The following is a 24,525-nucleotide window of genomic DNA, read 5'->3' on the forward strand; positions in this document are numbered from 1 at the left end:
AATTTCTGTACCTTCCCTTCAACTTTGCTGTGAACGTAAAACTTCTCTAAAAAGTAAATTCTCAATTAAAAAAAAAAAAACTAGACATATTGGTTTGCTTACTGTCCTCCCCCACCCAAATTTTAACCTCACTTTTCCCTTTCTTTCAATCCAATTTCATGAATGAGCTGATAGAGGATTTCAGGCAGATCTTCCTAACTCTTGGACACCAGAAAACCGGCTTCAGTGGTATGAGATCATGGAATGAGATTTGAAGTCGAGCCATCTGGAGGGTGAAATATTGTTACTTTGGGCAAGATCAAGTTTTAATCCTCACCTTTGTCAAAATGGAGATAAAAATATTAACTTTGCACAGTTATTGTGAAGAAAAAGTGAGATGTGTGTGCAAAGAGGGGTGTGGTATGGTTCCTGACACATAGCAGACATTCCATAAATTACTTTCATTCTCTGAAGATGAAAATTTTTAGAACAGCATTAGAGTGTTGGCAGCTTTGCATCGGTCTAACTACTGTCTCTGACCATCAGGACAGAAATCAGCTAGGCACCAAGCCACGTGACCCCACACAGATCTCCACCTACTGAAATTGCTCAAAAGTCTACTTTTGAATGCTAACGCAAGAATGAGGGTGGGCAGAAATGGTCTCCTGAGAGATCACAATCTCCCATGACATAAAATGGGGCTGAGTGTTGGGCCCCTTTCTCTTTAAGTGATGTCACATGATCAGATACCGCTTTTAAATTAGATAGATATGTGGTCTCCCTTCAAGCACACAGGAAGATAAGCATCACCTTTGATACCAATGGTAGGTTTATGAAGAACCAGGGGGAGGCCTCAGGAAATTCTAAGTGCTTGTTCATGCCTATGCAGAAATGCAATCTAATGTCAGGTGGTTCTCTGCCTACGCAGCCCTGGACCTCAACACATCCCTGTGTATCCTGGACCTCAGGTTGAGACGGAGCCAAGTTCCTCCCATGATTTAGACAAGTCAGGGCAGGTGTAGAGCAGGTGTTCCCAAATGCTTCAGAGTCCCCTAAGGATCTTTCAAAGAATGGAGCTACTCCAGACCTGTCCAATCCAACTCTGCAGACGGGGAGCCCAGGAATCTGTAATTTTCTTTTTTTTGAGTTTGATCTTTTTCTAAATTTTTTTTAATTGAAGTGTAGTTGATTTACAATGCTGTGCCAATCTCTGCTGTACAGCAAAGTGACTCAGTTATACACATACAGACATTCTTTTCTTATATTCTTTTCCATTATGGTTTATCACAGGATATTCATTACAGTTCCCTGTGCTATACATTAGGAGATTGTTGTTTATCCATTCTAAATGTAACAGTTTGCATCTACCAACCCTAAACTCCCAGTCCATCCCTCTCCTTCCCCCATCCCCCTCCTTCCCCCAGCCCCCTTGGCAACCACAAGTCTGTTCTCTATGTCTATGAGTCTGTTTCTGTTTTGTAGATAGGTTTATTTGTGCCATATTTTAGGGAATCTGTAATTTTCAATAAGCTCCCCCAGGGGATTCTCTTGCAGACAGGCTGCCACCATTTGGGTTTAAAGATCAAAGGGGTGCAATCAAAATATGGGCAGAAGACCTAGACATTTCTCCAAAGAAGACATACAGATGGCCAAGAAGCACATGAAAAGCTGCTCAACATCACCAATTATTAGAGAAATGCAAATCAAAACTCCAATGAGGTATCACCTCACACCAGTTAGAATGGGCATCATCAGAAAATCTACAAACAACAAATGCTGGAGAGGGTGTGGAGAAAAGGGAACCCTCTTGCACTGTTGGTGGGAATGTAAATTGATACAGCCACTAGGGAGAACAGTATGGAGGTTCCTTAAAAAACTAAAATTAGAATTACCATATGACACAGCAATCCCACTACTGGGCATATACCCTGAGAAATCCATAATTCAAAAAGACACATGCACCCCAATGTTCATTGCAGCACTATTTACAATAGCCAGGTCATGGAAGCAACCTAAATGCCCATTGACAGATGAATGGATAAAGAAGATGTGGTACATATATACAATGGAATATTACTCAGCCATAAAAAGGAATGAAATTGGGCCATTTGTAGAGATGTACTTGGATCTAGAGACTCTCATACAGAGTGAAGTAAGTCAGAAAGAGAAAAACAAATATCGTATATTAATACGTATACGTGGACCCTAGAAAAATGGTACAGATGAACTGGTTTGCAGGGCAGAAATAGAGACACAGATGTAGAGAACAAACGTATGGACACCAAGAGGGGAAAGTGGTGGGGGTGGGGGTGTGGGATGAATTGGGAGATTGGGATTGACATATATACACTGATATGTATAAAATAGATAACTAATAAGAACCTGCTGTACAAAAAATAAATAAAATAAAATTCAAAAAACAAAAAAGATCAGAGAGGTGGCTCTGTAAAGGTCTATCATAGGAGAGTCAGTATAGGGAGTTTCCCAAAGAAAATAGTTCCGGTTATCTCACATTAAAGAGGAAGAAGGTGAAAGTCACATCGAATATACTTAAGGTTAGACACAAAGATGTTTAGGTTTGGAAATGTTTTGTTTTGAGTAAGAGTTTAAGATAAATAAACACTTTAGATTTCTTGGTAGATACCAGTCCCAAGAATACTTAGTTTTAGTACTTCCCTGAACAAGATAAAGTCAATGAGAAAACTAGAAGTCAGCCTTGTTTCTAATAAGTGAGCCTTGGGAGTAAATTGACTGCTGAGAGTCAAACCCCACTCCTAACGTGATGATCTGGGGAAAAATGATCCAATAGGTGTCTGACAACAGAGAGAAAGAGACCGAGGCAGAGAGAACACACAAAGACTGAGCCCCGGCCATGAATTGGGCTGCTGAGGTTGGCATTCTAGGGCCTTCCTGACATGACACCCAGAAACTCAACTCTCATCCCCTGGCTCTTCCTGAATGGAGTCTCAGTGGTGTCCCACTAAAGCCAAGAAGCCATCTAGGGGGTGGCATTTGTAGCACATCTGCAGCCAGGGGACCCCAGACCTTAGACTTTCCTACCCAGAGACCAAGGGTTGGGAGAGGTGGGCCTCTGCTTGAAGAGCCTGGACCCATGAACAGGAGAAGCAAATAAAACATTTCAGCCTCTCCCAGTCTGGAGTATAAGCTGTGGTCACTCACCCTGGGGGAGTCCAGGCAAAGATCCCTTTACATCAGGTTAAGCAAATGACTACTGTGAGCTGGGAATCACTGCGGCCCTCCACCCTCACCCCAGGGCACCAGATTGAGTGCCTAAGGTTCACTGGATAGGGTCTGTGTCTTGGGAAGGGTGGAACAGAGAAAGCATCCCTCCCGGAGTGTTTCAAGGCCTGTCAATGGTCGCTTAGGAGGTGACCTTTCAGGGTCAGATGGAACGTAGCCTAGGACTCTCTCTCCCTCCCTCCACATCAGTACTCCCCAGAGTGTGGGTGCATCCGCTGGTAATACAGGAGATGATTATAGTAGTTCCTGGGGCCGTTTTTAATTAAGTAGTTATGCATTTATTTTACTGTGTTTCAGAAGGAGAATTAGCACATCAGATCTGGATTTTGTGAACTTTATTGCTTAGGACAAGGTCAAAGGAGGCATTTAATTTTAAAAGGTGACACAGGTTTAAAAAAAATATTAATAATGGTACAGGTGTTTGGGGATGAGGCATCAGAAGAGAAAGAGACACCTTCTGGGAAAGAACATGTCCTAAAGGAATAAAATGTCACAGGCCCTGGGCCAGAACAGGGGAGGGGGAACTTGCCCCTCATATTTCCTTCTTACCCACAACCTCATGCCTACAGCTCAGGCTGAAGAGCTGCAAAAAAGAACAAGTAAAAACCATAACAGTTCGGTCAATAATCATAATACACCACTTTTGTAACCAAAAATACATTTTTTAACTCAAAAAAGTGTTATTTCACTCAGCTTCCCTTGTGTGTGTTTTCCCTTTCTTATTTTTAATTTATATTTTTTTCTGCGTGTTTTATAATGTTCGTATACACTAGCGTATAAGTACAAATACAATTTATAAGTACATAAATAGCAGCGTGAACACTCAAAATTGTTCGTGGCCAGGAGGCAGGATCAAAAAACGTGGCTACTATATACATCTACATTACTCACTAACTATGCCTGCCTGAATTGCTGTCAGCACTTTCTCTACGTAAACTGCACCTCCCCAACTAGATGCTGAGGGGGGAGGGCTGGGGAGTTTGTTGGGGGGTGACCTGTGCCACTGAGTTCAAACCACCTCATACTATAGTGGGGTCTCCGGGGCCTGGAGGATTCCAAGGGGCCCAGGCTCCTTGGGAAGAGAAGGCATGGGGAGGTTTATAAAGTCAAGAGTCCTGGAAGGAGCACAGGGCTTGCCTTCAGAGAGACTTTACACTGGAGCCCCAGCCCTAGCACACACCAGCTGTGCAATCGTGGGTGACCACTCTGAACTTCCAGTCTGTCTTCTGTGAAATGAAGTGCTGATGAGTGGTATACACCTCATAGCATCTTTGCAAGGCTCACGTGAGGTAAGAGGAAAAGGGCTTTGGGGAATCACAGAGCATCTTCCTTCTCCCAAGTAGTGTCTCAGGCACGGGGTGGCCCCAGAGGCTCCCAAGCTCCAAAGCCTGCAAGAAAGGGGTGCTGCAGGGCCAGCCAGGGGAACCCATGCTGAGGCCCCTGTCCGGACAAAGCCAGGTCTCTGCTCAGATGGGCCAGAAGTCATGCCTGGCCCAGGTGAGCTGGGGCACTGGCACCTAGCCGGCCACACCCACCATCAGCCACTCTTGCTGTCTCCAGGCTCCTGTAGCTTCTGGGAAAGTTCAAGGGCAAGTTGGCTTTTACATTTTGACTCTTCTTGCTGATCTCTGCCAGACCTTTGAGGGGAGGAGGAGGAGGAGAGGAGACAGCTGACATGCACACAGTGTGAGCACTCATCCCAAGCACCCCCGGGGGCCTTCTACCTCACGGCCTCCTTTTCACCCAATCCTCCAGCCCTCCCCACTCTTGTTTCCTGGTCATAAGCACAGGCTGATTCATGCAGGTTGCAGAAAATAGGATAAACCAGGGCTGCTTTGTACGGTTACAAGCTCAAAGGCTTTGCGGTTTTCTGGATCTGGCCTTGAAGCATCTAGAAATATCTGAATACTTGGATGATTCCCATCTCTCTCTTCCTCTTGTCACCCCAATGTGTACCAACCCCAAGACCAGAGCCTCCCAATCCTTTGTGCACCGTTTGGAGGAAATTGCTCTGCTGACCTCCCCTAATCCATTCCCATCCCGTCTACTTCCTATAAATCCCTGCAAAAGGGCTTCTCCAGGAGCAGGAATATACTTTGACTCGTTCCATTCTCCCATTTCTGATTCTTGCCATTTGTGGAAGCAGGAGAGTGGGTTCTGCTACCCACTTTGGTGGGGATACATGAGGGAAGTAGAAGCAGGCGCATTTGTGCCAAGAAAAATCAGTGGACGTCAAGGTTCTGCCTCCCACTCCAGCTTGGGGCACAAAAGTAGAGAACGTATCCTTCCCAGTTTTGAACAGACTATGTTATACCTTTCACCATTCTCTGCTGAGACCCTGAATCAGACTGTGAGCTCCCCCTGCCCAGGTGCACAGTTGCTCATCTATCTCCGCGTCTCCCCACCCAGGTCAATACCTGGCACAGGTAGATGCTGAAGTGAGCCGTGGGGACAGGGGCATGGCTGATTCAGCTCTATCCTGCTGGGGCTAGCACCGCGTCTAACAAGCAGATGCTCAGTACTGCTTGATTAAAGTTGCTGGAATTAGGAGGCACCTCTCTCCTCCCCCTGTGCTGGCTGAGACTTAAACACAGGCTTCAGATCCCTCAGAAGATCATGCAAATCAGTGCTGAGTCTCAGAGATCCATTGCCTGGGTGACAGCCTGAGATGGAGGTTTTACCCAGGTGTGAGCTCTCCCAACAGCCCAGAAAGGGGGTAAAAGTGAGAACCCTCTCTCACCACAGCGCAGATAGACGGGGTGAAAAAAAAAACTGTCAGCTCCACCCTACGTGTGCCTGCCCTTACCATCTGAGCCCATGCAGGAAGTGGGGGAAACTACCAAAGCCAGCCAAGTCATCTGTGGTTTCACTTCTACAGTGAATCAGTTCCCTGTACAGGGGCCCAATAGTGCAACCTTGGGTTTAAATATTAGTGAACGAGGGGCACCGGCGGGAAGCAGGGTATGAAGGCTTGCCGGTGGTTCAGCCGTGCCAGGTGTCCTTCGGCACAATCCTGAGCCTCGGTGGAGGGAACAGTTTACCTGCCTCACCGGGATGGGGTGAGAATGACACAGGTGAAAGCATTTGGCCAACGGGCAAAGCCTCCACACCTGTGTATTACTTGAAGCACTAACAGGAGTCGTGGTCAGATTCAAGGCATCCCTTGGAAAAATTTCGGGGCACTATGTGCATAGATTCGATGTGAAAAGTCATCCACTCAGCTCGCCTCCCCCCAGCAAAGCAGTTCTGCCTCTCTTCCTCCAGAGGCGACCCCAGACTCTGGTTTCCTGAATCCAGCCTTGACTAGCTGCTCATGAGTCCAGGGCTCGCCAGAAGGGAGAAAGGAGGGAGAGAGTAGAAGCAGTTTGCCGCCAGGTTTCTCCACGAAGCTAATAAGCTTAGGTGCCAGCCCCCTTACCTGCACAGACCCTTCCAAGCCCCTCTATCTAATTTGGTACTTATTCCTATATTCTTGTTTTAACAAAGCCTCCAAAACTGTTTAAACTTCAGGCCCCCACAAAACCTGGGGCTGCTCTGGATCCCAAATAGGACTCTTCTCTCCTCAGAGATAAGCTCCCATCACTCCCCGCTTGATAGCCAATGCCCTCCACGAGCCAGCCTCCTTCCCCTGGATGTCCACCTGTCTAGCCAACTTGGACAGGCCTCCACGTCTTGGCTCAGGACATCCCCCAGCCAGGAGTGCATTTTCCCTAACTTTTCAGCCTGTTGCACTACTGCTGAGACCCACAGCAAATACTACCAACGGTAGGAAGCCTTCTGTCTGCCAAGTCCCAAGCAAAATCAACCCTCCCTCCTGGGTGCCCCTACTGCACTCAGCACGCCCCTCTGTCACAGCACAAATCCGTCCCGGGGAAACGTCAGCTTTGAGAGTCCGCCTCCCTGCCCAGACTGTGTGCTCCTCCAGGGTCCAGGTGAGCTTCTCTGATTTGGGTCCCCAGAGCCCACCAGCTCAGAGCTGGCCCCTCCCAGGTGTTGGGCAAATGTTTCTTGAATAAATGAACCAATGAAAGTGACAGAGTGATGTTCAAAGGTCAAGTTCAGTCCTAGATCCCAGCTGCAGTCATTGCTCTCACCCTCTGGCCACCCCTCCTGATACCTTATTCCGCTCCTCCAGGAAGCTGAGCCCTGAGAAAGCATTCCTGGAGCCTGCGCGCCCCCTCGTGGCTGAATGGCCACCAGCACCTTCCCCAAGAACTAGAGGCGGCAGGCGGGGCCCAATCCTTGGACGACCTGCACAGATGCTTGACACCCCCCACCCCCAAGAGCAATGTGTTCACCAGGGTCTTATTCACGTGGAGGCTCAAGTCGTACAATTTCTGTAATTCCCTGGCCTGTAACGGGCTATGAGGACTCATCTCACCCGTGGTTCCAGAGACCCCACCCTGGACCCAGTTCCCCTGAGTGATGGTGATCTCCACATCTGTCCAGGAGGTCTCAGAGAAGAAAAGGGGAGGCCATCCTGCTTCCTGTGTCTCTGGGCTGACACTCTTGCCTGTGGCTTCCAAGGGCCTCCAAGACACCTGGGATGTGTGCCAGAGCCAGGATGAGCTGTGAGACCCAGTCCCACAGCAGGACTCGGGATAGCAAAGTCAGGCCCTACTTCCTGCCTTCTGAAGGAGCTCACCAGCTCCTCTATTCCAACAGCCTTCCTCACTCTGGACCACACAGTCCTGCCACCACCCCCAGCCCGGCCACCTGGAATCAAGGACAGCAAACCACTGTGCTTTGTTCAGCCTGTGCAGTGTTGCATTCATACTTGAACATGATGCCTTTCGACGGAGCATGCCTTCTGCTGGTGTCTCCCCGCCCACTGTTAAATATATGTACAGTTCTTCCTTGACTTACAATGGAGTTACGTCCTGACTAAACCCATCGTAAATCGAAAATATCATAAGACAAAAATGCATTTACTTAAAAAAATGCATTTACTACACCTAACCTACCAAACACCATAGCTTAGCCTAGCCTACTTTAAACGTGCTCAGAACACTTTCATTAGCCTACAGTTGGGTAGAATCATCTAACACAAAGCCTAGTTGAAAATAAAGTGTTGAATATCTCATGTAATATATCGAATACTGTACTGAATGTGAAAAACACACCGGTTGTCTGGGTACAGAAAGGTTGTGAGCGTACCGGTTGTTTACCCTCAGGATCACGTGGCTGAGTGGGAGCTACTGCTGCCCAGCATCACGAGAGAGTATAGTCGTACAGCCCATCGCTAGCCGGGAAAAGATCAAAATTCACAATTCGAAGTTTCTATTGAATGAGTATCGTTTTTGCACGACCGTAAAGTTGGAACATCGTAAGTCGAACCATTGTAAGTCGGGGACCATCTGTCGTCATTCCTCCCAGTGTCTCTTAGCTCCTGAAGGATCTGAGTTAGACACTCCTGCTCTATACAGTTCATTCACAGCCTCCTTTTCACACCATTTCCTGTCTGCCTACAAAATACTACTTAGTAATTGCCTCTTCCAGGAAGCCCTCTTTGATTATTTATTCAGTAATCATGTACCATTTTTTTGACAAACAGTCTGAGCATATGGGAATAAGAGATACAGCCCTAGGGCTTCCCTGGTGGTGCAGTGGTTGAGAATCTGCCTGCCAATGCAGGGGACACGGGTTCGAGCCCTGGTCTGGGAAGATCCCACATGCCGCGGAGCAACTGGGCCCATGAGCCACAACTACTGAGCCTGCGCGTCTGGAGCCTGTGCTCCGCAACAAGAGAGGCCGCGATAGTGAGAGGCCCGCGCACCGCGATGAAGAGTGGCCCCCACTCGCCGCAACTGGAGAAAGCCCTCACACAGAAACGAAGACCCGACACAGCCAAAAAAAAATAAACATAATAAATAAATAATAAAAAAAAAAAAAAAAAAAAAAAAAAAAGAGATACAGCCCTAGACCTCTGGTGGGGAAGACAGAGGAGTTGAAGTATTACTAGTGATTATTCCTGGGAGTAACTGCTTTTGGACGTGAGCATGGAGGCTCTGAGAGCACCGGGGCCCAGCACAGAGCCCTGATTTTGGGTGGTGTCCAAGACACGTTCCTGGATGAGGTGCCATCTGCACTGAGTTGTAAAGAAAGACCTAGTAGTCAGGGGCCAAGCAGGGGACGTGATGAAGGAAGAAGCTGCTCTAAGCTGAGGGCTGAGAGGCAGGAGGGACCGTGGGGCACTCAGGGTTCAGTGTAGCCAGTCAGAGGCTTTGAGTGTCAAGCGGTGGCCGAGCGCAGGTCGTGGGGGCCTCGCTGCTCCATCAAGGAGAGGCATGATGATGCTGGCTCCTTAGAAGGGTCACTGCAGCCACCGTGTGGGGAGGTATTCTCCAAGGAGCCCTTTAGGCAGCCGTGTCATCCCAGAGAGAGACAACAGAGCCTGGTCGAGGGCAGGGGCAGTGGGGAGACGGGGAGGTGATACTGAGGAGGGAGGGTCAGCAGCATTTGGTGATCAACTGGGTGCAGTGAACTAGGAAGAGGGGGCAGCCTGACGACTCTTAGGATGTTGCTGTAGGCAACGGGGTGGATGGCAGTGGCCACTGAGCAAAATGAGGACATAGGAGAAGGCAATTCTGTTTGGCCCGGTTGGGTTCCAGGTACTCTCAGACCCTCCAGAGCAGATGCCCACTGGGCAATGGAGATAGAGATTTATTGCTTAAGAGAGTTCTCTGGACTAGAAAGCTTAATTTGGGAGCTATCAGCACCCAGGTGATAGGAGCAACCTTGGAAGTGGATGAAATCCCCAGGGAGAGAATATAAGCAAGAAAAAGAGTGGGTCACAGAGGGAGCCCTGAAGGATGCTGACACACAAGGCCGAGGAGACAGGGAAGGTCCAGCCAGCAGGAGGGCAGTCGAGGGAGGAGACTGTGCAGATCATCGCACACCATCGCCAGAGGTCACAACACACAGGTCATCGGGGACCTCGGCAAAAGCAGTTCTGGTGGAACGAGGCGGGCAGGGGCCAGGCCACCGTGGGCAGTGGAGTGAATGCAGGTGGAGAAGGGGGCAGAAGAGAAAGGCCGCACGTCCATGAGAGGTGAAGGTGACAGGAGTTGGCCATTCTCCCCAAGCTGAGCGGTGGGGGGAGGGAAAGCGACCTGGCAGCGGAGCTATAGAGCAGGATGTCGAGTCAGGGGAGATGCGTTTGCAAGAAGGAAGACTTGGACAGAGGTGCGCGCTGTCGAAAGGGAGACGGCGAAGACACAGAAGGAGCTGCTAACTGATGCTCACTTTCTTCAGGAGGAGAGAGAGGAGTTCAGAAGGCTGTGAGGACATGAAGAACATTCTTCCATTGCAGCTGAAGGGAAAGCAGGGAGGGTTTGGATAGAGATGCGTTTGTGGTTGTGGAAGGAGTAAGGAGAGGCAGGAAGCTGAAGGGTTCCTGTCTGAGGCTCTCTACTTCTCTGTGCTATAGGAAGTCAGGATGTTTGTTGAGAGTATTGGAGGGCAGCACGATGGGGAACTTGAGGAGAGCCACCGCGGGGAGAGAGCTGACCATGGACGCACAGAGAGGTGGCCACGGGGTGGGGAGAGCTCATCTGGGAGTTGGAGCCAATGCCGTTGCTGTGGTCACATCCGGGAGCCTGAAGGAGCTTTTTTCAGCATCCCAGGTGCAGGAAGGGTGCAGGTGGTTGTTGGCTCACTCCAGGGTTGGTGTTTTGCTGGCCAGGTGTGGTGCACGCGCACACACACACTGTACTAGATCCGATTGGCACCAGCCTCTCCCCACCTCCTTCCCTCCCAGCAGTCTGAGGAGATGCTATCACTAAGATGATTAGTAATAACACAGGAAAAGGTAATGAGCATTCAGCATGGCCAAAGGCTCACACCTGACTTGTACTTGCCCCCATGCACAGAGTCCTGCCTCATCCGCATCTCAAAGGCAAGGCCTACAGTAGGTCAGGGTGGAAGCCATATGCATGGTAACCAATGGCCCAATGGAAGGGGTCCACCTGTGGAACGTGAGTCAAATATTTATCAGATCCAAAATCACCCCTATTTTCCTTTTCTCGAGTAATCCCAATAATACCTGATTTGTGGTACAATTTTTGTGGAATTAAACCTGAACGGCTTAAAAATAAATCATTACATTTCCATCTTCAGTTGATCTAAGCCTATAATTTGATACCTGGCCACAAGAGTAGGGTAACCACAGGCAGGGGATTAAACTCTATTGACCCTGTGACCTAGCTGGGAGTTAGTCCTCCCGAATTAAAACACGTTTCATAATTGTTTTAAAAAAATATCTCAGGCACCCACTCCCTAGGCCAGCCACCCTGTTACAAGGGCTGTTATGTTGGAGGCCAGGAGGGCAGTGTCCCTGAAGCAGAGGGGCCCCCTCCTGGGCTCGCTTTGGCTGCTAAGTCCCCCTGCAGCCCTTGGGTGGTCCGCTGTCCCCCCTTCCTGGGTCCACCCCTCCTTCCTTTGAGGTTTCTCTCCTCCCCGCCCAGTCTCAGGTTCAGTATTCACCCCAGGGCCAGGCTTGTGGGGAAGGGACCAGAGCTGGAAATGGACCCAAGGAGGGGGTCCTGGGCAGGTGGAGCAGCTGTGGGCAGGGGTCCAGCAGGCAGCCATGGCCTGGGTACAAGGAGGGATGATGGACCTCAGGATGGCATGCCCAACAGGTGGGTGAGAGGCAAGTGCCAGGGATCAGGGCAGCCTGAGGGCAGAATCCTGGAACAAGGGCTTGGAATAGGGACCAAACCAGAAACCCACTTGTAAGAACACGAGAAAATTCAGAAACAAGTAGGGGAGTCGAGAGCTGGTGGAGCCCCCGACTGGGTCCACCCATCACTCGAAGCCTGGGTTGCTGAGTGTGTCCTGCCTCCAGGCCAGATTTCTCTGGAATTATTAGACCATGACCTCAACTTTGAGGACCTGGGGAGGAAATGGGGGGAGGGGTCCTGCCAAGGAGGCGGTAGCAGGTTCAGAGCATCTCCCCCACTTTCCTGTCCCTAAAATAGAGCACTGTGCTTCTGAGGTTTTGCTGGTAACTAAAGGGAACCAGGAGAGAGGTCAAGATAGGACAAATAGGGCAAGTCACAAGTTGAGCAGAAATGTCATCAGAGCCCCTGGCATAGCTGGGGTGAGGCCTCTCTCCTGGCCCAGGCCTCCACCTGCTCCTCTCACAGGGCAGGAACCTCATCTAGAGGGGCGGGGCCCTCGCAGCTCTTCCACGGCGATGTCCATCCCAGGTTGGTGGTTCTGGGCTCAGCCTCTGCCCAGTTCACGGGGTGGGGCACTGAAACCTCTGGGAGACCCCAGCCATCCTGTAAAGGTGTGAGAACCTGAGAGGGCCCTGGGACTCTTTCAAAGTAAATGTCATCCCGTCACCCAGAGATGATGTGAGGACTGAGGAGGTGAGGACACGAATGTGAAGCCCTGTCACCTGTGAAGAAGCCTGGGACACGTGCACGGTGGGCCTCGGTCTGGGGAGGGGAGTGCTGTTTTCTATCAAATGTGCTGGAGGAAGGGAAACACCCCCAGCGTGGAGTACTCAGACCCGTTGGGGTCTAGGCTCAGCCACTTACTAAGGGATCACCTTCCCGGTTTGAAACAATGAGCAGCCTTATAAGGCCCACCTCCTGGGTGCCTTAAGGTGTAAATGAGAAAACGTGTGAAAGGAAGTTTGCCTCCGTTGTTAAAAATACAAAAATATGTCATGGGAGCTCCATTGCCAAGAAGCCTCCCTGAGGCTTTGGAGTGCACTGGGGCCCTCAGGATCCCCTGGCCTCGGTGGGCCCTCTTGATGTGACTTCGTCTCCATTCCTTTGCTGCTTCCCCTGGGAAAACATTCTGGGCTCCCCACCCCCAACCCCGACTCTGCCTCACTCTGGGCCCAGAAGAAGCCTTGGAGCATCGTTAGGAGTGCCCAGATCTGGGGCACAGGGCGAGGTTCTCAACCCCTTGTGGGTAAGCTCAAATAGAACTGCGGTCCCACCCGGAGCAGCGGGGTCCTGCTGAGGATCGCGACCTCCACCCCTCCTGTGACAGGGAATATGGCAGCAGAATACTTGCTGAGCCAAACCAAGCTGAGAACCTGCAGGCAGTGGGTCGAGAAGAATTTGCTTAGCATTTTATCTCCTCACCCTGAGCTCTGGAGCCTGTCGGGAGAGGCGGAGGACGCACCGCCCTGGCAGACAAACCTGCACCCACCTGTGTGGGACAAGAAGGAGGGGCCGGCTGGGAGGCAGCCAGGGCCCCCAGCCACTGACCCAGTTCCCACGCTCCAGGGGCTCTCCCAAATCTCACCCACACTCATGCCTCCTCCCCGGGAAGCCTGCCTGGAGCCTCCACCCAGAGCCCAGACAACTCATCTCACTTCCACCCTGGTCATCAGGGATGCGCAGGGACGCTGAGGGCCTCCTTCACCAGTGGGAGTTCCAGCCTTTGCCATTCCTGAGTGTAAACACCCTGGCTCACCACCTCCAGCCGCAACAGCCCTCTTGCGATGAATTCCTAGTGCTGACGAAGGAGCTGGGAAATACTCAGATAAGATCTTCTGGCTCTGGAAGGCATGAGTCAGCCTTTTGCTGCAGCTCTGTTTTGCTGCAGCCAATGCTATAACCAATCTGCTGTCCTTGGCTGGCAGAGGAGGGTAGACGGGGGGCGCAGGCAGTCCTGGGAAGCATTCGTGGTGGAAACCCAAAAGGTGGCTGCCTTGCTCCCCTGAGAGACTGTCCTTGGCCTCCTTTCCCTTCCAAGCATAGGATCCTATGCACCCTTTGGGTCCCAGGTGGGGAGAAAGCAGCTGCCACTGGTTGGCTGGAGCCCCCTCTACAGAACTGGAGTCTAGAGGGATTCCTCTTTTCTTTGCCCTTAGCGATCCCTTTCCCCCGTCTCTCCCTCTGGTTACCTGCCAGCTCCAGGCCCCCTGGAATCTGGCTCCAAACTGGCTTGCAGATCTCTTTTCAGCCCTGAGGACAGACACACCAGCTCCCAGGCAGACATCCACGCTGGCCACCCTTTAATTTCCCCTTATTGATCCAAGAGGAAGCGACAGAGGAAGCACTTCCATGCTACTCCTCCAGCTCTGTGTCCTCCCATCACAGTGGTTCTGGATGAAGGTTTGGGGGACTCCGATGGGGAGCCCCCAGGGCCAGCAGAGCCTCCCAGAGGCGCCACTTCTGCTGAGTCACTTGTTCTAATATCTGCTTGTCCAGAGATGGGACTGCTTGCATCACCATCTCCGTGACAGACTCACCCTGCCCCCATTCAGTGCGGATGACTAAGGGGCTGAAGAGGGCCTGGGTTCTGAGTCCGCATCACCCTCATCCCCAGCTCCTCCAAGAAGGGAGAGGTCAAGAGACCAGACTTTGGTCTCTGGGAGCCGGCTGCAAACCTCAGATCTGGGCCTGATTTCCCACCTGTAAAATGTTGGAGATAATGCCCACCTCACACGATTATTGTCAGCATAGGATGACACAGCCACATAAAGCATTCAGCAGAGCCTGATAAGTGCTCACTCACTAAGTGGCATTTCTTGCTACTATTATGCCAATGAATGATAGGGCCCGCAAACACCAGTAGCTTCCACAGAGGCTAAGAGGTAAGCAGAACCTGCTAGTGCCCACCACTCCCAGGCCCCATCCTCTGATCTGGGCTGGTTTGGATCCTCTGTACCCTGGGATCCCCCTTTTGTGGATACTTTCTTTCTTTAGACGTGTGAGTGTCACTGACTAAGCCAGAGTCACCTCTGTTCCCTGGGCCTCCAAGATGGCGTTTCTCTTCCCATTATGAGTTGACTTCACAATAGCAGCCCTCACCGTTCAGGGGCTTCCCGCCTTCACAGCCCACAGCCTGGCTGTTGGTGTACAAGTAACAACGCCGGTCACCTCGCATGGGGTGTGACTGTCACCAAGCGCTCCCACCCCACGCACCACCTGGGTCCAAGTTCATTACAACTCAGTCTCCCCCTCTGAACAATTCCACCACACAGACTTCTAATTCTGTTCCATCACAAAGAAAAGCAGAAGTCTGGGGAACCACCCAGAGCTAAGACATCAAAGCAGGCATCTTCTTCAGTTCACAGGGGCCAGGACCCCAGGTCAGTCTGCCTCCTCTCCAGACCCTGCTGGAGGGCCCCTTCCCAGCAGAAGCAAAGGTGACAGCAGCCTCTGACCTCTTCCCGCAGCCCAGCTGGGTGTCAGGAAGGGAAACAGGCCGTTCACTGGGGCTCTGACTCTTTTGATTTTGTGATTGAGAACCAGGCAGATGGGGAGGGAAGAAAGGAAGGAGGAGGGCAAGGGCTTCATCCAAGCAGGCCTCTCTCCATCCCTCCCTCCACATGCCCTCTCTCTCCTCCGTGTCTCTGAGTTTCTGCCACTTCTTCAGCCTCCATCTGTTTCCCCGCCCATCTCCCTCACTTTCTGTCTTCCCTCTGTCTTAATTCCACTCTTCTTTCTGTTCTTCTAGTCGGTATTTTTCTATATATCTTTCTGCTCTCCTTCCTGATTTCTGTCTCTCCTGTCTCTCTCTCATCTCCATCTTTGTTTTTATTTCTATATCTACTCTATTCTTAATTACTCAGTCTTTCTGCCTATCTATAGCTCTCTTCTTTTCCCTTCCAAAGAAAAATACCGAAGTGGGAGATAAGATAGGCACCAACTTGCCACTGACCACACACCCACCCCACCCCCATATACACAGACCCCAAGGTCCTGCCAGAGGTTCAGACTGGTGGTTCCAGGGGCTCATCCCCAGAGTCATCACTGATAAAACTGGTAACCTTCTCCACGTTGAGCCCTAGGCGGAATCTTTGTCAAGTATGCTGAACTGGGAAAGCCCAGATATCCCAATTGACCAGACCAGGAGAGAATGAAATACATCTGTTCTAAAGCATGACCCCCAGTGGAGCCCTTCTCAGTGGTCCCACACCTGTCCTACCTTGGCAGCTGCAGGGTACCCACACTCCATCCCACCCCACCCAGCTCCTTCCCTGCATTTTACTTTGCTTATCTTAGCACCAGAAGATGACAACAAGGACACACCCGGCCTAACCAGCCTTTCCCAATGACTTTGGCCTGGAGTACCGTGGCTAGGAGCCTGGTCACCATCCAAGATGGCTTGGAGGAGGAAGAAGACAAGGGTACCTACACTTTGAGTGGTTCCCAGAAGTGAAATATGGGAGTGGTCTGGGTCTGATCCCTGGGACATGGAGCCAAGGGGCCAGGCTAAAATCAGGAAGACTGGACAGAAGTCACCATTACTGCCCGATTGACCCATTTCATGTCCTTCAGCCACTACCCTCACCATCACTCACTCAGGGCCGTGCCTGGGGAAGGGGTGTCTGCAGCCCCCAGACCTCCAGAAGCATGACCAAGTGGGACAGCTCCAGCCAGGGTTCTCATTGGCATGTCTGACTCAACCTGTTCAGATTCAGACTCTTTATCTTTCTCCCCAAACCTACCCCTCCCAATTGTTCACCCCCTTGGTAAATGGTACCACTATTTGCCCAGTCACTCAGAGAACTGAGACTCTCCCTGCATCCTCCCCCTGCCTTGTTCTCCAAATCTACTTAGTCATCAAATCCAACCATGTGTAAAATTTCTCTCTGCTCTCCTGGTTTCTTCCTCCCACCTGGACTTCAGCCAACAGCCCCCTACAAGTGTCTCTACCCCCATCTCTCCACACTGCTGCCAGGGGGAGTTTTCCAAAATTAATAAAACAAAGAGCAAAAAGTCATCCCTACTTGAACAACTTCTACTGGCTCCTTAGTGCCTAGAGCTGTGGTCTCCAAGCCTCTTTGATGTTTGTCGATAACAAAATAATTTTGGCACCCACCTCTAACATATGTATATTTATTTATGTATAAATTATGTTTCCATGTTCTACCATCATTAGCCAATACCTGAAGGACAACCAACCTTTAAAGAAAGAGTATTACTAACATCAGAAAATTTGAATCTATATTTCAAATTATCCTGGTAATTTTGAATACTTCTAATCAGCTTCCATTGATATTGATTAGATTGTTACAGTTTTTAACTCAAGACAGGAAGGTAATGAGGAGCCCATCCAAAAAATGAGGGAGAGATAAACACATGCACATATGGTCACCTTATCTTTGATAAAGGAGGCAAGAATATACAATGGAGAAAAGATAGCCTCTTCAATAAGTGGTGCTGGGAAAACTGGACAACTACATGTAAAAGAATGAAATTAGAACACTTCCTAACACCATACACAAAAATAAACTCAAAATGGATTAAAGACCTAAATGTAAGGCCAGGCACTATAAAACTCTCAGAGAAAAACATAGGCAGAACACTCTATGACATAAATCACAGCAAGATCCTTTTTGACCCACCTCCTAGAGAAATGGAAATAAAAACAAAAATAAACAAATGGGACCTAATGAAACTTCAAAGCTTTTGCACAGCAAAGGAAACCATAAACAAGACAAAAAGACAACCCTCAGAATGGAGAAAATATTTGCAAATGAAGCAACTGACAAAGGATTAATCTCCAAAATATACAAGAAGCTCATGCAGCTCAATAGCAAAAAAACAAACAAGCCAATCCAAAAATGGGCAGAAGACCTAAATAGACATTTCTCCAAAGAGGATATACAGATGGCCAGCAAACACATGAAAGGTTGCTCAACATCACTAATCATTAGAGAAATGCAAATCAAAACCACTATGAGGTATCACCTCACACTGGTCACAATGGCCATCATCAAAAAATCTACAAACAATAAATGCTGGAGAGGGTGTGGAGAAAAGGGAACTCTCTTGCACTGTTGGTGGGAATGTAAATTGATACAGCCACTATGGAGAACAGTATGGAGGTTCCTTAAAAAACTAAAAATAGAACTATCATATGACCCAGCAATCCCACTACTGGGCATATACCCTGAGAAAACCATAATTCAAAAAGACACATGTACCACAATGTTCATTGCAGCACCATTTACAATAGCCAGGACATGGAAGCAACCTAAGTGTCCATCGACAGAAGAATGGATAAAGATGTGGCACATATACAACGGAATATTACTCAGGCATAAAAAGAAACGAAACTGAGTTACTTGTAGTGAGGTGGATAGACCTAGAGTCTGTCGTACAGAGTGAAGTAAGTCAGAAAGAGAAAAACAAATACCGTACACTAACACATATATATGGAATTTAAAAAAAAAAAATGGTTCTGAAGAACCTAGGGGCAGGACAGGAATAAAGACGCAGATGTAGATAATGGACTTGAGGACACAGGGAGGGGGAAGGGTAAGCTGGGACGAAGTGAGAAAGTGGCATGGACATATATACACTACCAAATGTAAAACAGATAGCTAATGGGAAGCAGCTGCATAGCACAGGGAGATCAGCTCCATGCTTTGTGACCACCTAGATCACAAAGGTGGAATAGGGAGGGTGGGAGGGAGATGCAAGAGGGAGGGGATATGGGGATATATGTATACGTATAGTTGATTCACTTTGTTATACAGCAGAAACTAACACACCACTGTAAAGCAATTATACTCCAATAAAGATGTTTAAAATTTTTTTTTAATTAAAAATATATAAATAAAAATATATAAGAAAAATCATACATAAAAAAAAAAAAAGAGTTTGGGAGCAACAGTCATGCCAATCCCTTGCCTTCTGCATGTACTTGGACCACGGCCTTCTCTCCAACCTCCAATGTCTTTTCAGGAAATAGCTAAGCACCTTGTCCATTGTGTGAGGGTCAGTTTAGTTAAAACTAGATGAGATCACCCATAAATCCACTTCATGAGCATGTGTGTGTCGCAAAAGGGAATGAAGATGGAAGGACCCCTCTGCCCGTTGTCATGGAACTCCCCATCCCCCACTTCCCTCGGACACACAACATGCGTGACATAGGGGCTAAGTGTGGGGACCTGGATCAACTCACACAGCAAATATTAGAAAAGCTCAAAGTTTCTTTGTTTTTAGTTTAAAAATACACATAAATATTTCAATATTTTTCAATATTGAAGTTTCAATATTTTTTTCTCCTATCCCAGTGGATCCTCTTGCATAATCCCTGGGTTTAAGAACCCTAGTTTGGGAACTTCTAAGACTAGTACATGGATCTGCGTCCAAATTCCTCATTTTGTGCACAGGTTCTGCAAAAGAAGATGTCTCGTGAGTTTCATCAGGGTCACGTATCATGTATCTTCCCAGCCCCAGCCCAAGGCTGGCAGAGACAAGGTGCTCAGTAAATATTTGTGGAATTAATAGCCCGCTCCCCAAACACACAGCCTCCTCTGTGCTGTGAATGCTCTCCTCCCCTGTGGCCCTTACTCTTCTACCTGACCACGTCCTGCTCATCCTCATAAGCTCAGCTCAAATGCTACCTCCTCTGGGGAGGCTGCCGGCCTCCAGCTCAGTTTGCACTCTCTGCACGGCCTCCCCGGCAGATCACGGTGCCCTCCCCACCATGTCGGCGAGCTGTGGGGGGCAGGTAAGGTGCCTGATTCACCCGTGTGTCCTCAGACTACAGGTGCTCAGTAAATGGCTAATGAATGAGAGATTCCCACAGAGCCTGGGATGAGGTCTAGGGACAGTCTGGGCCGGAGACTTCCAGGTTCAAGAACTTTGGTACTGGGTAATGGGCAGGGAGAAGATGAAGGCGATGATGTGAGGGGCATCCAGGACTGTGTGCATGTTGACAGAAGGGCTGCTCACTGACGGCCTTTCAGGTGGGAGATGAATCTACTCAAAGGAGAAGAAGCAGGGACCCTGGGGCGAGGAAGTGAGCTTCTGCCACCTGGCAGCGCTGTCCACATCGGGCAACCCCACTGAGGCAGAGTGGCTTCCAGGAGCCAAGCAGCCTCTCCTTAAGCGTCACTCTGCGGCCAGAAGCACTCAGTCAAGCCAGAGGCACCAGCATTGTCAATAAATGCTCGTCTGCGGGATTTGGCAAAGCCTGGATGCAAACAATCTAAAAGCATCCCCTCTTGCAATAGGGTCAACCCAATGAACCCAACTGTCAATGGCCCACCATAACTCCATCACCCACAGAGAAACCTCAGAGTCATCCCCAATTCCTCCCACAGACAGTCCTTTGGAGTGTCAGAAATGTCTCTAAATCCTGGCAGGCCAGTGTCTGTGCCAATCTTGCACTCTGGGTCCGCCCACCAAGTACGAGTTGAGTGGTATTGGGTCAGTTACTTCAGTTCCCTCAGCCATAAAATGGGAACATTTATGAGACTGAGTTTGCAAGGTTATTAGGACAAAATTACTTAACTAACATACAGCACATAGCATAGGGCACAGCACAGAGGAGAATATTAATAAAGAATATCCCTTCCTTTCCTTCATCCTCTCCATTCCTGTGGACCAGGCCTTAATGCAGGCCTTCTCCATCTTTACCTGAACTATTGCAATGGCCTCTTACCTGGTCTCCCTCCCCCTCCTCCACACAGCTGCCAGAAGTATCTTTCTCTGTGGCAACAGTTATGTTTTAAACTAAATTTACTTAAGCAACATTTGAGCACATTGTGTGCCTGGCACTGTGCTGGTGCTGCAGATATAAAAATAAATGTGCTTGGGGCTTCCCCAGTGGCACAGTGGCTAAGAATCCGCCTGCCAGTGCAGGGGACACAGGTTCGAGCCCTGGTCCAGGAAGATCTCACATGCTGTGGAGCAACTAAGCCCATGTGCCACAACTACTGAGCCTGCGCTCTAGAGTCCACGAGCCACAGCTACTGAGCCCGCATGCCATAACTACTGAAGAAGCCCACACACCTAGAGCCTGTGCTCCACAGCAAGAGCAGCCACCGCAATGAGAAGCCCGCGCACCGCAACGAAGAGTAGCCCCCGCTCGCCAAAACCAGAGAAAGCCCGTGCACAGGAACGAAGACCCAACGCAGCCAAAAATAAATAAATAAACTTTTTAAAAAATTAAACATAAAAATAAAAAAATAAATGAGTTCTCTCCCAGGGAGAGAGAGCTTCCGTGCCTCTCTCCCATAATAACTACGTATGATTTTTTTTATCTAGAAGGTCACCACGTGGGGACTCAAACTGAACCCATGCTCTTTCTAAGTCACCCCTCACCTGCCTTCCTTCCGCCCCCTTCCCCCCCCCCCCACATAACTTCAGCACAAGGACAAGTAGCAGGAAGTCCCAGCATAAAGAGACTGTCCAGACACGGTGACAGAAAGAGTAAACAGGCAAAGATTATGACTCAACTATCTGCAAGGATCTGGCTCAATGACTCTGGTGGAGGAAACGCCTCTTTTGGGGGAGGGGGTTGGGTGATCACCTCCCTTCTCAATGTTTCCCTTTTTGTGGCAGCCTGAGCAAGATCAGATCCTCGGGCAGTGTTGGCCCAGCCTGCACCTGAAAGCCCAGAGCAAGATCCAGCATGAGCCCTCGGACCCGGCTTGAAACCTTCAGCCCCAGACAGATGGATCAAGGGATTCTGTGAGTGCCTGCCAGACAAAAGTCTGTTCCCAAGGTGTGATGACCACATCACCTCCTACCTCCCCTCGCAGACACCATCACACCCACAAACGCAGACAGGCACACTCTCAGAGTAGCTGAGATGGTAGAAGTTACATTGAAAAAAGCCAGCGCCAAATAGGATTAAGCAGGTGAATTTGCTGTGATAAATATAATCCAGATCAAGGATCAAAACCCTTGTCTATAGAGGGCATGAGCCGCCAGGACTTAGCTTCTCTGTGTGTATAACCATCCAGGATGGGGAAGGACACAGCAAGACTAGAAGAAACAGAAACACAAAGAAGAATAAGACACAACCCCTGCCCTTGGCACTGTATCACAGCAACAGTACCATAAACTTTGCGGCAAAAACAACGGAAACTACTGTCTCATGTTTCTGGAGGCCAGAGGTCTGAAATCAGGGTATTGGCAGGGCCATTCTTCCTCTGAAGCCTCTAGGGGAGGATCTTTCCTTGCCTCTTCCCCCTTCTGGTGGCCCCAGGTGACCCTTGGCCTATGGCAGCATCACTCCAATCTCTGCCTCTGTCTTCACACGACCGTCTTCCCTCTGTGTCTACACATCATCTTCCCTCAGTGTGTGTTTGTTTTTGGGTCTCTTCTCACCAGTCCTATTGGATGAAGGGCCCATCCTACTCCAGCATGACCCAATCTTAACTAATTATATCTACAATGACCCTCTTTCCAAATAAGGTCACATTCTGAGGATCTGGGTGGACATGAATTCCTGGGGTGTTACCAACCGGGGTCCTTGGACTCTTTAATCAGTAGAAATTGATAAGAGGCCAGACAAGGAATTCAGGCAAGGCTTTACTGGGATTTGTGCTGCAGCAGAGGAAGCAAGAACAAGTAACAGTGTGCACTTGCCCTTTCCTCGCTCTCGGCTCTCCTCTCTCCAAGGAGGGCAGGTGGTTTCTTAAATGGGGGAGGGTAGGGGCAGATCAGCATGGTGGTCGGGCTAGAGGGGTGCCTTAGACGGTCTGCCCACGCCCTTGGTGGTGCCGTGTACAGGGATGATGGGTATTACCCTGCTTTTGGTCCCCGTACCTGATAAATGGCAGTTGGTTTGTGGCCTTTTTGTATCTTATTGTTTCTACTTTGGCCCCAACTGTGTATGTGTGCAGTTATTTTTAGTCCCTTATAGTTTCTTTGTATTCTGTTGCTCAAGGAGAAGTTTGTCCAGGTGCAAGCACTGCAGCAAAGGGTCCCAGTCTTGTCTCAGGGAGACACTATTCAACCCAGTACAGGCATCGACAATCCAGCAGGAGGATATACTGCCAAGTTGCCAATAAAAGTTAGAAGAAAGGACCATATGAAGGGGTTTAAGACGGGTCAGCCCCAGGTGGACATCTTAGCAGCTGTGTAACCCTGGACAAGCTGCTCAACTTCTCTGAGCCTCAGTTCTCTGGTCAACAGCACAGGATTGTTTTGAAGGTCAAATGAGAAAAGATGCTTTGTTGCTATAAAGCCCTGTGCACAGACATGTGTGATGTTTCTTCACCAAACCACGCACATTGGCTTCCTGAATAAATTGGGCGCTGCCCTGATCTCATCAGCAAGCATTTGCCAGGGTACCTCTTGTATAAAGTCCAAGCTGGATCATTTTATGATTCAGGACTTCTGAAAGGCATCCTTTAGTAGCTGCCAGAGGGAATCAGTGTGTTGTCCTGTTAAGCCCTTAACCGGCTTGCCCTCTCCTCTGGTCCAGGCTCCTCCTTGCACCCGGCACTGAGCTTTTGCACCTCTTCAGGGATCTGTTTGCAATTCCATCCCTGAAGAGTTGCAAAAGCTCAGTACCAGCAGGAGAAAAGTGGGCACTGGACCTCCCCTGCCAGGTAGGGAGATGCAGAATGAGCCAAGCAAATGACAAAGCACAACTCGGGTGGGACTGCACCTGCAGGATGGTCCAGCCCTTCCCGGAGCAGATGCATGGACTACATCAGGGCCTACAAAATTCTCACAAGTCCCGCATCTGTAGGACACAGGTCCCTTACACTGACAGTGCTCTGCACGGCTGGTGAAGCCCTCACACGACCGTTCTCCCCTCCCACCTTCACAACCACATCGTGGACCAGACTGGGCAGCTATTTTAACGCCGCAGGTAACTGAGGCCAAGAAGTGAGGGTCCAGCCCTCACCCACACAACTGGCAAAAGATGGGGTTGAAACCTGAATAAAAAACATGCACTGTTGATGAAGCAGTAAAAAATCAGTGACATGTAGACTACATGGCAAAACATACATTCTGAAGGTGATGATTTATTTAACCTGTGGCTGAAATAATAATCGTTTTCTCTTCACTGACAATATTTTTATGGCACCATTGTAAGCACTTTACAAATATTAAGTCACCTAATCCTCTCAACAGCCCTTAAAGGTAGATATTACTGTCACCCATTTTACAGATGAGGAAAGTGAGACACAGAGAGGTTAAATAACATGCCCAAGGTAACCCAGCTGGTGGGTGACAGAGCTGTTATAGTTAAGATTTAAAGCTGTGCATGGAGTTTATTCCATGTATAATAGACTGGATTTTAAACTGATTCTCTGATCCTGAGGAAATAAATGTAATAAAGTTTTCATCTATACTATTTAATTTCTAGCCAGATTCTTTTTTTAAAAAAATCATCAAAGTATTATATGTTCATGGTCTCAAATCTACAGCACAGTTAAGAGGAAAAGCAGCATCTCCCAGCCCCACTGCCCTCCCTTTTCCTTTAAACCACTGGGCTCCTCCAGGGTGAAGCTATGAGCAGCCTCTAGAGACAGACGAAAAGAAAGAGGCTGCCTCTGAAATAATCTGAAATTCATTGTTTGCCTAATTTGCGGGGGAGAGGACTGAA

At 49.2% G+C, this 24,525-nt stretch overlaps 1 protein-coding gene across 2 annotated transcripts in view; it reads right to left on the reverse strand.

The window, feature by feature from the left end:
- Positions 1-24,525, reverse strand: part of SMIM35 (small integral membrane protein 35) — a 111,687-nt gene that overhangs the window by 67,375 nt on the left and 19,787 nt on the right. The gene's annotated exons all lie outside the window — the stretch shown is intronic.

This window comes from Balaenoptera borealis (genome assembly GCF_965194805.1).
Source record: "Balaenoptera borealis genome assembly, chromosome: 11".
NCBI classification, from domain to species: Eukaryota; Metazoa; Chordata; class Mammalia; order Artiodactyla; family Balaenopteridae; genus Balaenoptera; species Balaenoptera borealis.